The sequence below is a fragment of the Hylobates moloch genome, unplaced genomic scaffold (assembly GCF_009828535.3).
Source record: "Hylobates moloch isolate HMO894 unplaced genomic scaffold, HMol_V3 SCAFFOLD_5, whole genome shotgun sequence".
NCBI lineage: Eukaryota > Metazoa > Chordata > Mammalia > Primates > Hylobatidae > Hylobates > Hylobates moloch.
The window spans coordinates 6269432-6279399 of NW_026652280.1; the positions used below are offsets into that span (position 1 = coordinate 6269432).

At 39.9% G+C, this 9968-nt stretch overlaps 1 long non-coding RNA gene across 1 annotated transcript; it reads right to left on the reverse strand.

The window, feature by feature from the left end:
- Positions 1-356: 356 nt before the first annotated feature.
- LOC131383628 (uncharacterized) lies at positions 357-7800 on the reverse strand. The gene is made up of 3 exons (XR_009213792.1): positions 7709-7800; positions 1277-1419; positions 357-735 (listed from the first exon to the last, which is right to left on the reverse strand). It is a non-coding gene; the product is annotated as an uncharacterized LOC131383628 (long non-coding RNA).
- Positions 7801-9968: the final 2168 nt, after the last annotated feature.

The window sequence follows — 9968 nt, forward strand, 5'->3', positions numbered from 1 at the left end:
TTGAAAATGCTGATACCATAGAACATATTTAAGGAGAAATATACCCTGTATACAAAAAAAAGGGGTAAGTGAATTGTGTAAAGTGTGATGAATTTTCAGCAGGTGGATGCATTTGCATAATCCACACCAGGACCCAGGGAGGGGAGCCCTGTGCCTTCTCCTGATCTCTTCTTTATTCCTTCTCCCACAACCAACCTCCCTAGCCTATTCAGGCACTTTCCTGGATTGCTAGTACACTTCCAGGGTTTACTAGCCAAATTCCCACATAGAGATGGTATGATTTATTGGCCAGATCAAACTTCAGCACCAGGTATGCACTCTTCCTCAAAAACAAATTCGCGAAAAGTGATACGGTATATAAAAATAGTTTTAGGACATGACTGCCAAGACTGTGGTAGGAGCTAGCGGAGCGGCAGCTGAGACTGGAAGCAGAATGAGTTGCTGTGCGGGAACATTTCCCACCTAGATGGCACTGCAGGGTCGGGTGTTTGCCAGGAGCAAGCAGGGGGACCTGAAGGCTCTAAATCCAAGGGCACGGGATGTGGAGCCAGACAGCGGCGGCCCGGGTGGAGGCGTGTATTCACACACACGTGCCTCTCAATCATGCCACTTAACAGCAGTTGCTCCTCTCCTCTTTCCAACATGGAAAAAACGGCTTCTCTTTCCTTGCATCTTCCAACTTCTTTTTTTGAAACCTAATTCTGCTTTCATTTGCAGTTTGGTTTTTCTTCACTTCTAATCAGAAAAAAGATGTGGGTAATTTAAGAACCCATAATGATAATAATGAATAATTTCCCAGATAGGGCAGCTTGAAAAAGTGAAAGAGGATATTTTGACAATTCTGTACAATCTGATTTATTAATCTATGAGAAAATGTTTTGATGAAGTTCTGTTCTACCCTTGTGGAATCTACCTGTTCCTTGTTGGTTTGCTTTATCTCACCACTTTTGTTAGAGCTGAAATAGTGGCGCACTGAGCCAGAGAACATTCTGAAACTGCACTTTCTTTCTAATAATGTAAAATATCTTAGACATTGGTCTCCAAAATAATTAAGTATCATCATGTGGCTGGGATCTACTCACCGTACTATAGGAAAACAAACTCATTAGGGATATGGTATAAACTATATTAGGTAACATTAGAAATTCTAGAAGTTCCATCCAATCTCACCCAATATTGCAACTTATTTACCTTTATAGATTTGGGCAAATTAGTTTCTGAATTATCTCCTATAATTGCACATCAAACTAAGCAATGTCCCTTTACAAACAATCACCTTGGTGGCGACATGCTTCTCTGGAGAGGTTTCAGTTCAGGACATGATGTGGACTTTCTGGGATGACCCTCAGATCGTCGACACTCTTTTTTGAATATTTTTAGAGACAGCAAAAATTCACCATCAGTGAGCGAATCTGAGGTCTGGAAAGACACAAGAGGGATCACAATAAAACCAACTGTACTGAATAATGAGAACAATCAAGCCAAACAGAATTGTTCTGGATTTGTAAAACTGAGCAAATAAAAGTAATGAACCTGATGTTTTTATTATGTGGTTTGTGTACTGTTCCATAACGATATTCTTCTAAGCTAATTTTTAAATATATGTGGAACAATAGCAGCCTCATTTGGGTAACTGTATAGCTTTCACAATGAGTATTCTAAAGAATACCGATTCACTTAGAAAAAATATTTCCCATTGTATCATCCTGTGTGCTGGGGGATTGGTGCAGGAGCTGCAGAATTAAGAAGGCCTATATGGGAGTCCTTTGAAGCGCAGCCTTGCAGGTGTTTTCCTAACCAACTCTTGTTTTTCGTGGCTGTTGCACAGTTTCAGCAGAAGTCTACATATTCTGCCTGTAAGTGACCTGGACAAGCAGCATGAGTTGAACATTTTGGTAGGGCCTTTCTTTTCTAACCTTTTAAGTGCCTTTTGAATGTATGAGAAATAAAAGCTCTCACACTGAGAAGAAACATTAAAAATAACTCCCCAAACTCCCTTAATATGTGATCGCCTTTAATAATACCAACAAGAAGCACTACAGGGAGGTTCACACAATTTGAACTCAAATTAAACGCAGATGACTATCAAGTGAACCCTGACTCTCAGAACATTACGGTTAATTAAAATGTCACATTTTCTGTGACAGTGATAGGATATTGGGATACCATAGGGTCTCCATCATTAATGGGTTAACATTCTTAGCAAATAAATTTTGACCTAATTTTTAAAGACTAAACATAGCACAGCATTTTATGAGCATAGTTCAGTCAGAGAATGCATTTTTTTCAGATAAAAAAAATTAATTCCTGTGTACTTTCAGGATAATTGAAAAGTTTATATTGTGTAGCGATTAAATGCAGATAAAGCAGTTTATTTTCCTTATATTGTTTGGAATACAGTTTGCTGTAAAAGATAATCCCACAATTTATAATCTAGACATTTTATTATTAGACTTTAGTAGGCTTTTATAAAATGAACTGGATATTTTTTAATTATCTTCTCTTTTTTAAAGCTCTTTAATGCTTCCCAATCCCTGCCCAAGAGTGACCTTTGTAGGGAAGTTGGCTGGCTGCCATGAAGAGGACATTTGAGTCAGAACACAGAAATGATAGCACTGATAGTTGTGTGACCTGCAGCATCACCCCAAATGGAATCTTTCAGATGCGCTTCTCCCAGTTGCCTTTGGGGGTCCAGTACAAAATGAATACTTTATATTTCAAGCAAATGGAAAGAAAATGGACAAAGCATATTTTTACTAAGAATTTTTTTTTGAGATGGGGAATTTTGACTGATGTTAATATAAATACATGGGAGCTGGGAGAGGGCACAGTGGTTCACGCCTGTAATACCAGCACTTTGGGAGGCTGAGGCGAGTGGATCACTTGAGGTCAGGAGTTCAAGACCAGCTGGTCAACATGGTAAAACCCTGTCTCTACTAAAAATATGAAAAATTAGCTCGGTGCGGTGGTAGGTGCCTGTAATCCCAACTACTTGGGAGGATGAGGCAGAAGAATTGCTTGAACCCAGGAGGTGGAGGTTGCAGTGAGCCTAGATCACACCACTGCACTTCAGCCTGGGGGACAGAGTGAGTGAGACTCTGTCTCAAAAAATTAAATAAATAAATAAATAAAATAATTAAAATAAATAAATAAACATATATACACATGTATCACTTTACAAGTTAAATTTGGAAGAGAACCCTCACATGAGAGACTTAGGTACATCCCAGCCTCACATGTGTTTGGGAAGCATAAACCAATAATAAAATGCATTCTCATTATTACATTAATATAGGTTAAGAGATTACACATGTAAATAATTTCTGTTGGATTCTAACCTTACAGGATTATCTAAAGTTCTGAATAAATCGTTCTCAGATCCACACACTTCATTAGTATTCTTGGTTAGCCCTAAAGGTTTTTACAAAGTGGAGTGTGTGTTTTTGAAAGAAACTATTAGTTCTTAACAAATAACATTCTTTTATTTTTGACATGCCAAATATAGCATTTTGTAAATGGGTTCACTAATCCTTTTAAATTTCAATACCTAGAGAAGCATTTAGATTCAGAATGTGAAGTGCCAATCATTCAGACAGAACACATATTCCTCTAAGGAATTGCCTCAAGAATAAAAGAAAAATTCTCTCATTAATTTATAAATTGTCCAGGGTGCAGCACACAACAGTATCACACTAGGTCTGTCTGGAGCTGGGGTCCCAAGAGTCAAACCCATTTTCATTCCTAATGTAAGAAGGTACAGAGCCTTGACAGAGCTGAGCCCAAAAGGTCAGAGGAAGCAGAGTGTCTCAGTCTAGGAGGGCAGGCAAAGAACAGAGAAAATTCTTTAATTTGAGCATTTTTTTTTTCTTTCGTGCTACTTTCCTGCTTGGTCTTAAATTTGTCTTCTCTTGAAAAATAGAATATTCATGGGTTTAAGCATTTCACTGCACTAAATGAGAGAGGGAGACCTGGACCTCTGTCTTCACAGAGCTTATGTGGTCCAGCGTGTGTGAAGGCATCTCAGGCAATCAGAATGCAGTCTCAAAAGCGCCTTCCCAGGGAAAGGACATTGTGCTTCGAGAGCACCAAGGAGGGGTCCCTACCTGATCTCGAATTTGTGTAGGAAGAGACTGGGACCAAGTTAAGCTTCCTAGAGGAGGTTATCAGGCAGAGAAATGAAGGCGATAAAATTGAGCTCAGCAACAAGAGCAAGGAAGGCAATTCTTCTAATATTTGAAGGCAACTAACATGTTTCATCCCCATTTCCACCATCCTTCTTGTGGGAGGGTTTCCAGAACTTTCATCAGCACAATCTCCTGAGCAAATCTACTTGTTGATTGATATTGCTCTTAAAATGGGGATTTCAAATTAGAATGGAATAAGCCAGATGCAATGGAAATAGCATTTGTCATAGTAAAGTTTTGCTACCTTTTTTTGATATTGTTTTTTAGAGGATACTAAAATTATTGGGACATATTGTTTATTCATTTTGAGCTTACACTAAACTAAAACAAAATAGATTTTTTCCAACTGAAATTAATGTTTGTTCAAGTCCTCATCATATATAAGAAGATTTCACATATCCTTGTTAAATGTCACGTTACTGGTTTCAATCCATCACTTACGTCTATAAAGTTGTTTTGAATCTTGGTTGTGTCATTTGAGGCATTTGCCATCTATCCTAGCCTGTGTCAGCTGCAAGTTTAACAAGGATTTATATTAAAAGATGCTTAATAACATTCCTGTATCTTTATCCTACTAGCAACTTCTCTCTGGAGCTTCCTTGATAGGTTGATTAGAATAATTTTCCATACCTTTATTTATTCAGCCAGGTATAAATCTACTCACAAATTTTTCCAAACCACGTTTCCTCATAAGATCCAATAATATAAAGAACTTGGCCAAATGTCTTGCTGAAATCAATTTACATAGTTTCTTTGATAGTCTCCATATTTTCCAATGTAGTAAACCACTTAAAAATGATTTTACTAAATAAGTCACTGTGGTTTCTAGTCAACACCTTTTCAACTTTATAACACTCTGTTAAAAATCACTCCTAAAACTTTGTTGAGTGTCAGCACCCATCTTCCTGACCTGTAGTTTCTGAATTGTGTTGCTTCTCCCCATCTGGACCCATCTGCCATCTCTAGTCTTCTGGTAGCTCTTCTGTCCGCCAGGGTTTTTGGAGGATTACTGAAGCGGTGTGGTCCCTGGATGGCACTTCTGACACTGGATTGCAATGGATAGGTGACTCCTCCCTACCCCCATCTTCCTCCTGTCTTCCAGCAGGGATTTACCTATTGGTAAAACAAGGACCACAGAACCCACTCCTGGGGTTGTGGTGAGAATTTCGTGAGTTAACTTATGATAAGGAATTGCCTCAGTGTCTAGACCAGGGCAAAATCTCAGCAGTGGTCAGCCACTGATTCCTTGATAGCTATGTCCAAAACACTGGTGGGCATAGCTATAAAGGAATTTGAAAATTGTTGCTGTCTATTAATTAATTTTGCCTAAATTCCCTGAGACTTCCATCTGGTCATGTTTCTTCCTTGAAAATAAATTTTTGATTTGTGATATAAAGGCTGTACTCACCTCTACTTACTACCTTTCAGAGGATCAAATACAGCAATAGAAAAGGTTTTCATACCCACAGATATGGTTGAGGCAGTAAGTACTTTGTGACCTTGTGGTGGAGGAATCCAAACTCATGAATTCATTCATGTTTAAGCACATGACTGCTTCAAGAAAAATATTCAGATAAACGTCATTTCTGTGTACAGAAAATATCCACAGTTAGGTTTAACTATTTTTTTTTTTTTGGTAACATCAATCTGGTAATTCACTAACCAGGTCAGGCATCTTAATGATGTGACTTTTTTTTTTTTTTTGACAGAGTCTTGCTCTGTTGCCAGGCTGGAGTGCAGTGGCATGATCTTGGCTCACCGCAACCTGCACCTCTCATGTTCAAGTGATTCTTCTGCCTCAGCCTCCTGAGTAGCTGGGACTACAAGCATGTGCCACCATGCCCAGCTAATTTTTGTATTTTTAGAGACGGGGTTTCACCATGTTGGCCAGGATGGTCTCGATCTCCTGACCTCGTAATCTGCACACCTCGGCCTGCCAGTGTACTGGGATGGCAGGCGTGAGCCACTGTGCATGGCCTGATGTGGCGTTTTTAAGATAGTTATGAAATGGAAAACATGGATTTTGCTTGGAACAACTTTAGTCACAGATTTTTCTGTATTTTATTTATTACAGTTGAAATATTTGAAATATCCAGTTAAATTTTCAAAAATATATCCACTTAATAAAAGTTTTATTTAAATCATCTATGATGTAAATAGTAACCATGCTTTAAAATACATTTTATTAAGCTAAGGGTATCCTTTGCCATTTTCTGTTTGGTAGTTTCTGCCAGAGTTGGTCCATTTAATAAAATTCTTTGGCACTCTTCCGTAGAGAGGATAGCATGTGTAGAGAAGATCTCAATGCAAAGATGGCTTGGGGTGAGGTTTAGTTCAAGAGTAAGGCTGTGTTTAAAATGCAAGAATACTCCGGCCATTTACAGGCGTAATAAATACAAATGCAGCATGGTGAGATGGGATATGAAGCCTGAGATTTCACAGCACCCCTTCTAATTCATCACCACTGTCCTGGTCTGGCTTAAGCAGATTATTATTGGGAGAATAAAATGCAATGCGTATGAAAGCCAGGCAGGTAGTTGCGGCTCAATCTATTACAGTCATTACCACTTACTGCTTTTAAGACCTCTCTCTAGCTAGTTCCGCAAGAAAGAGGGACAGAGCTAAACAGACTAGGTAACCAAAAAGCATAAGAAAGGAAAAGCAAACTCTCCTAATAAATCAGTACCTAGGACATTATGAACAAGCTATTTGAAAATGGATGAAATTCCTTATGATTCCTGCCTCTTTAGGCCAGGAATTGAGTCCAGGAGTTGGAGCTGAAAATTGGAGGGTGTCTTTGTCCAGAATTTGAGAAAAATGAAGCCAGCACTGCCGCCAGAGCTTCTGCCTGGGCACGCTGTCCTGGTGCTGTCTGTGGGCACTGCATTGCCAGATATCGATTTGTCTCGTGTGAGCTTCACTGGGTCCTCATGTGGCTCCGTAAACCAGGCCTGTGGGCAGCACTTCAAGCACGTTTCGTTCCATTGCTGTCTTGCTTGTCTGCCATGCTTTAGCTGGGGCTGGGACACAGGGGCGTTCTGTCTTGAGGTGGCTCTAATGCTGCTCTGTGCCACTGTCTAGCAGGGTCGGTTAGTGGCACTCATGTCACTTTTTCTTGGCTGCTTTCCAACTGCCAACTGTTGCCAGTTGTGTAAACCACTGGTGGGCACAGAATTCTTCCTGGCAGACACCTACTGTTTTTTGCTTGGTAATCAATTGTCTGGGATTGAAGCTACTTCAAAAAGAGGAAGTAGGTTGGGAAGATACAAGTGCTTGTGTATGTGTTTTGTCCAGCTTAAAAACAGACAGACAGACAGACAGGTAGACAGACAGACAGAAGAGCATAGCCCTAGCCCTCCCACTTTCATTTTGCCTTTAGAAGAATTCCCGGTGTAGTGAAGCCGAGTCAAATCTCCAAACAGAAATCCAATGATAACCAAAAGACAGTATTCCAAAGAAACTTTGTCAATAGGGCATGCCCCTGACATTTTTTAGTTTATCCTGAATTCATCCCTTTTTCTTACCTTGCAAACCGATTGCTGCCTTTATTTGGGAAATCACCTTTCTCCACAATTTAGGAAATGTGTAAACATCAACATTTAAAAGAAAAAATGGTAATACCTTGATATCCTAGATAAAGAAGTAAAAAAAGAAGAAACTTTAAATCTGCCTTGAATGGATAGAATGACATTCAGTATTGTGAAAGGCAAAATAATGCAGCCCCCAACCCCAACCACGATGTCCACATCTTCATCCCTAGAGTCTGTGAATATGTGTTACTTTACGTGGAAAAAGGAATGAAAGTTGCAGACAACTTTAATTGGGATCATCCATGTAATCATCCTGGATTACTGGAGTGCTCCCAATGTGATCACAGGGGTCGTTAAACGTGGGAGAGAGGGTAGGAGTGTTGGAATGAAGTGACAAGAGAAAGACACTCCCTACCCCCACGTTTGTGGGCTCTGAGGATGCAGGAAGGGCCAGGAGCCAATGAATGCAGCTGGCCTCCAGGAGCTCAAAAAGGCAAGGAAGCACATTTTTTCCTAAAGCTTCCAGAAAGGAATGCAGCCCCAAAGACATTTTGATTTTAGCCCAGGAAGAGCTGATTTCTACTTAAAACAGTAAGATCATCAATGCGTGTTGCATTAAGTCCCTAAGTTTGTGGTAACTTTGACAGCAACCACCTCCTGACATGTCCACCGTCTTCCACATGTGTTCTCAGCACCGGTATTTGTTTCTTTCCTCAAATGCACCACATGGTACCCACCAAAAAGCCGCTGGGATGCCGTTCCTCCACCTGCAGCATGCCTGCTTCCTGTCTGTACATCGCTGCCTTTTCCTTCCTTCCAGGCTTTGTTTAAACGTCACTTTGTCAGTGAGACTCTCCTTGACCACCCAGTCTAGAACATGCTCTTTCTCCAACCCATGACATTTGCTTCCTGTTCCCTGTTCTTTTACTTAATAGCTTGTATGAAAAAAAAAAACAAACAAACAAAAAACAAACTCAGGACCCCAAACTCACTATGCCAAGGGAAATGTTAAGCTTGGAAACTGAGTCACGCAAAACCGCCTCCCGCTTTGATCCTAAATACATAGCTGCGAAGACAGAGGACCGCAGAGATCCCCAGGGGTCTCCCTTCCAATTTGCTCCCAAGGAAATTCCTTGTGGACCCCAAGATCTCTACCCTAAAACAGAGTTCCGTTGAATTTCACCCTGACAATATCAATTAACAGTGTATCTTCACAGGCATCGTCTAAGACAGGACTAGAAACCGTCCTCTGCTCACCTGAGACAAATGCCTATTTGACGGCCTCTTCTTGGGGTTTTCTTCATCTTATGTAGAAATGCAGCTTCACTGAGTGCAAGATGAATGTCTCTACCCCCACTTTCACATGTAAAGCTTGGATTTAGTGAATGCTCATCAAAACCTCAAAAGAATGTGACTGCTTCTCTCTTTTATCTACCCTCCCTGGTTTTTTCTTTCCTCCTTTCCTCTCCTGCCCACTTTTTCTCCTTTACATTGAAGCCTCAAAATCCTATTTGAAAAAAGTAATACAGTATAAGAAATACTTTTTAGACAGATAGCAAGGGTACAGGTTCTTGGTAGAAATTTCCCTGTAATAAAGAACAACCTCTGAACCATCTCTTTTCTAACAGAAAAGGCAGCTTGAAGGGTGGAGCCCGCAAGCTTTGATATGCAAACGCAGGCCATTAGAAACTGGGTTCACTCAATATGGCAATTCTCCTTGTCACTAGGTGTACCAAGTGTCATGGCCACCTCCGGATAACAGCATGTGTTAAAGCCATATCAAAAGTACAGGTCGCAGATCCTCCTGAGGCTCATGTCCCTTTTTCCTAGGCACGTCTTCAACCTTGGCAAAACAAATCTCTAAATTGATGGAGACTTGTCTCAGTCATTTTCTCTGGTGTTACACTTGCATTAAAAATGAAAAATTATGTCATTCTTTTCTCATTTATTATCTATCTTCCTCAACTGAATGAGAGACTCATGGGGCGGAACAATATCTGTTGTGTGTTCTGATGTATACTCATCACCAGTACGGCATCCGGCTCGTAGTCATGCACAGTTATTTGTTAATTTAAAAAAAAAAAAATCAATGCATTTACCTCAATTCTCTTTCTGAGCGACTGATTTTATGGTATTTATCTACCAGTGACTTTGTGTTTAATTATTATAATGTGAAAAATACTCAGGATAAGATGGAAACATTTTCCTCCCATTCTAATTTAAAAATGTTTTTTGCTATTATACGTGTGCTTTT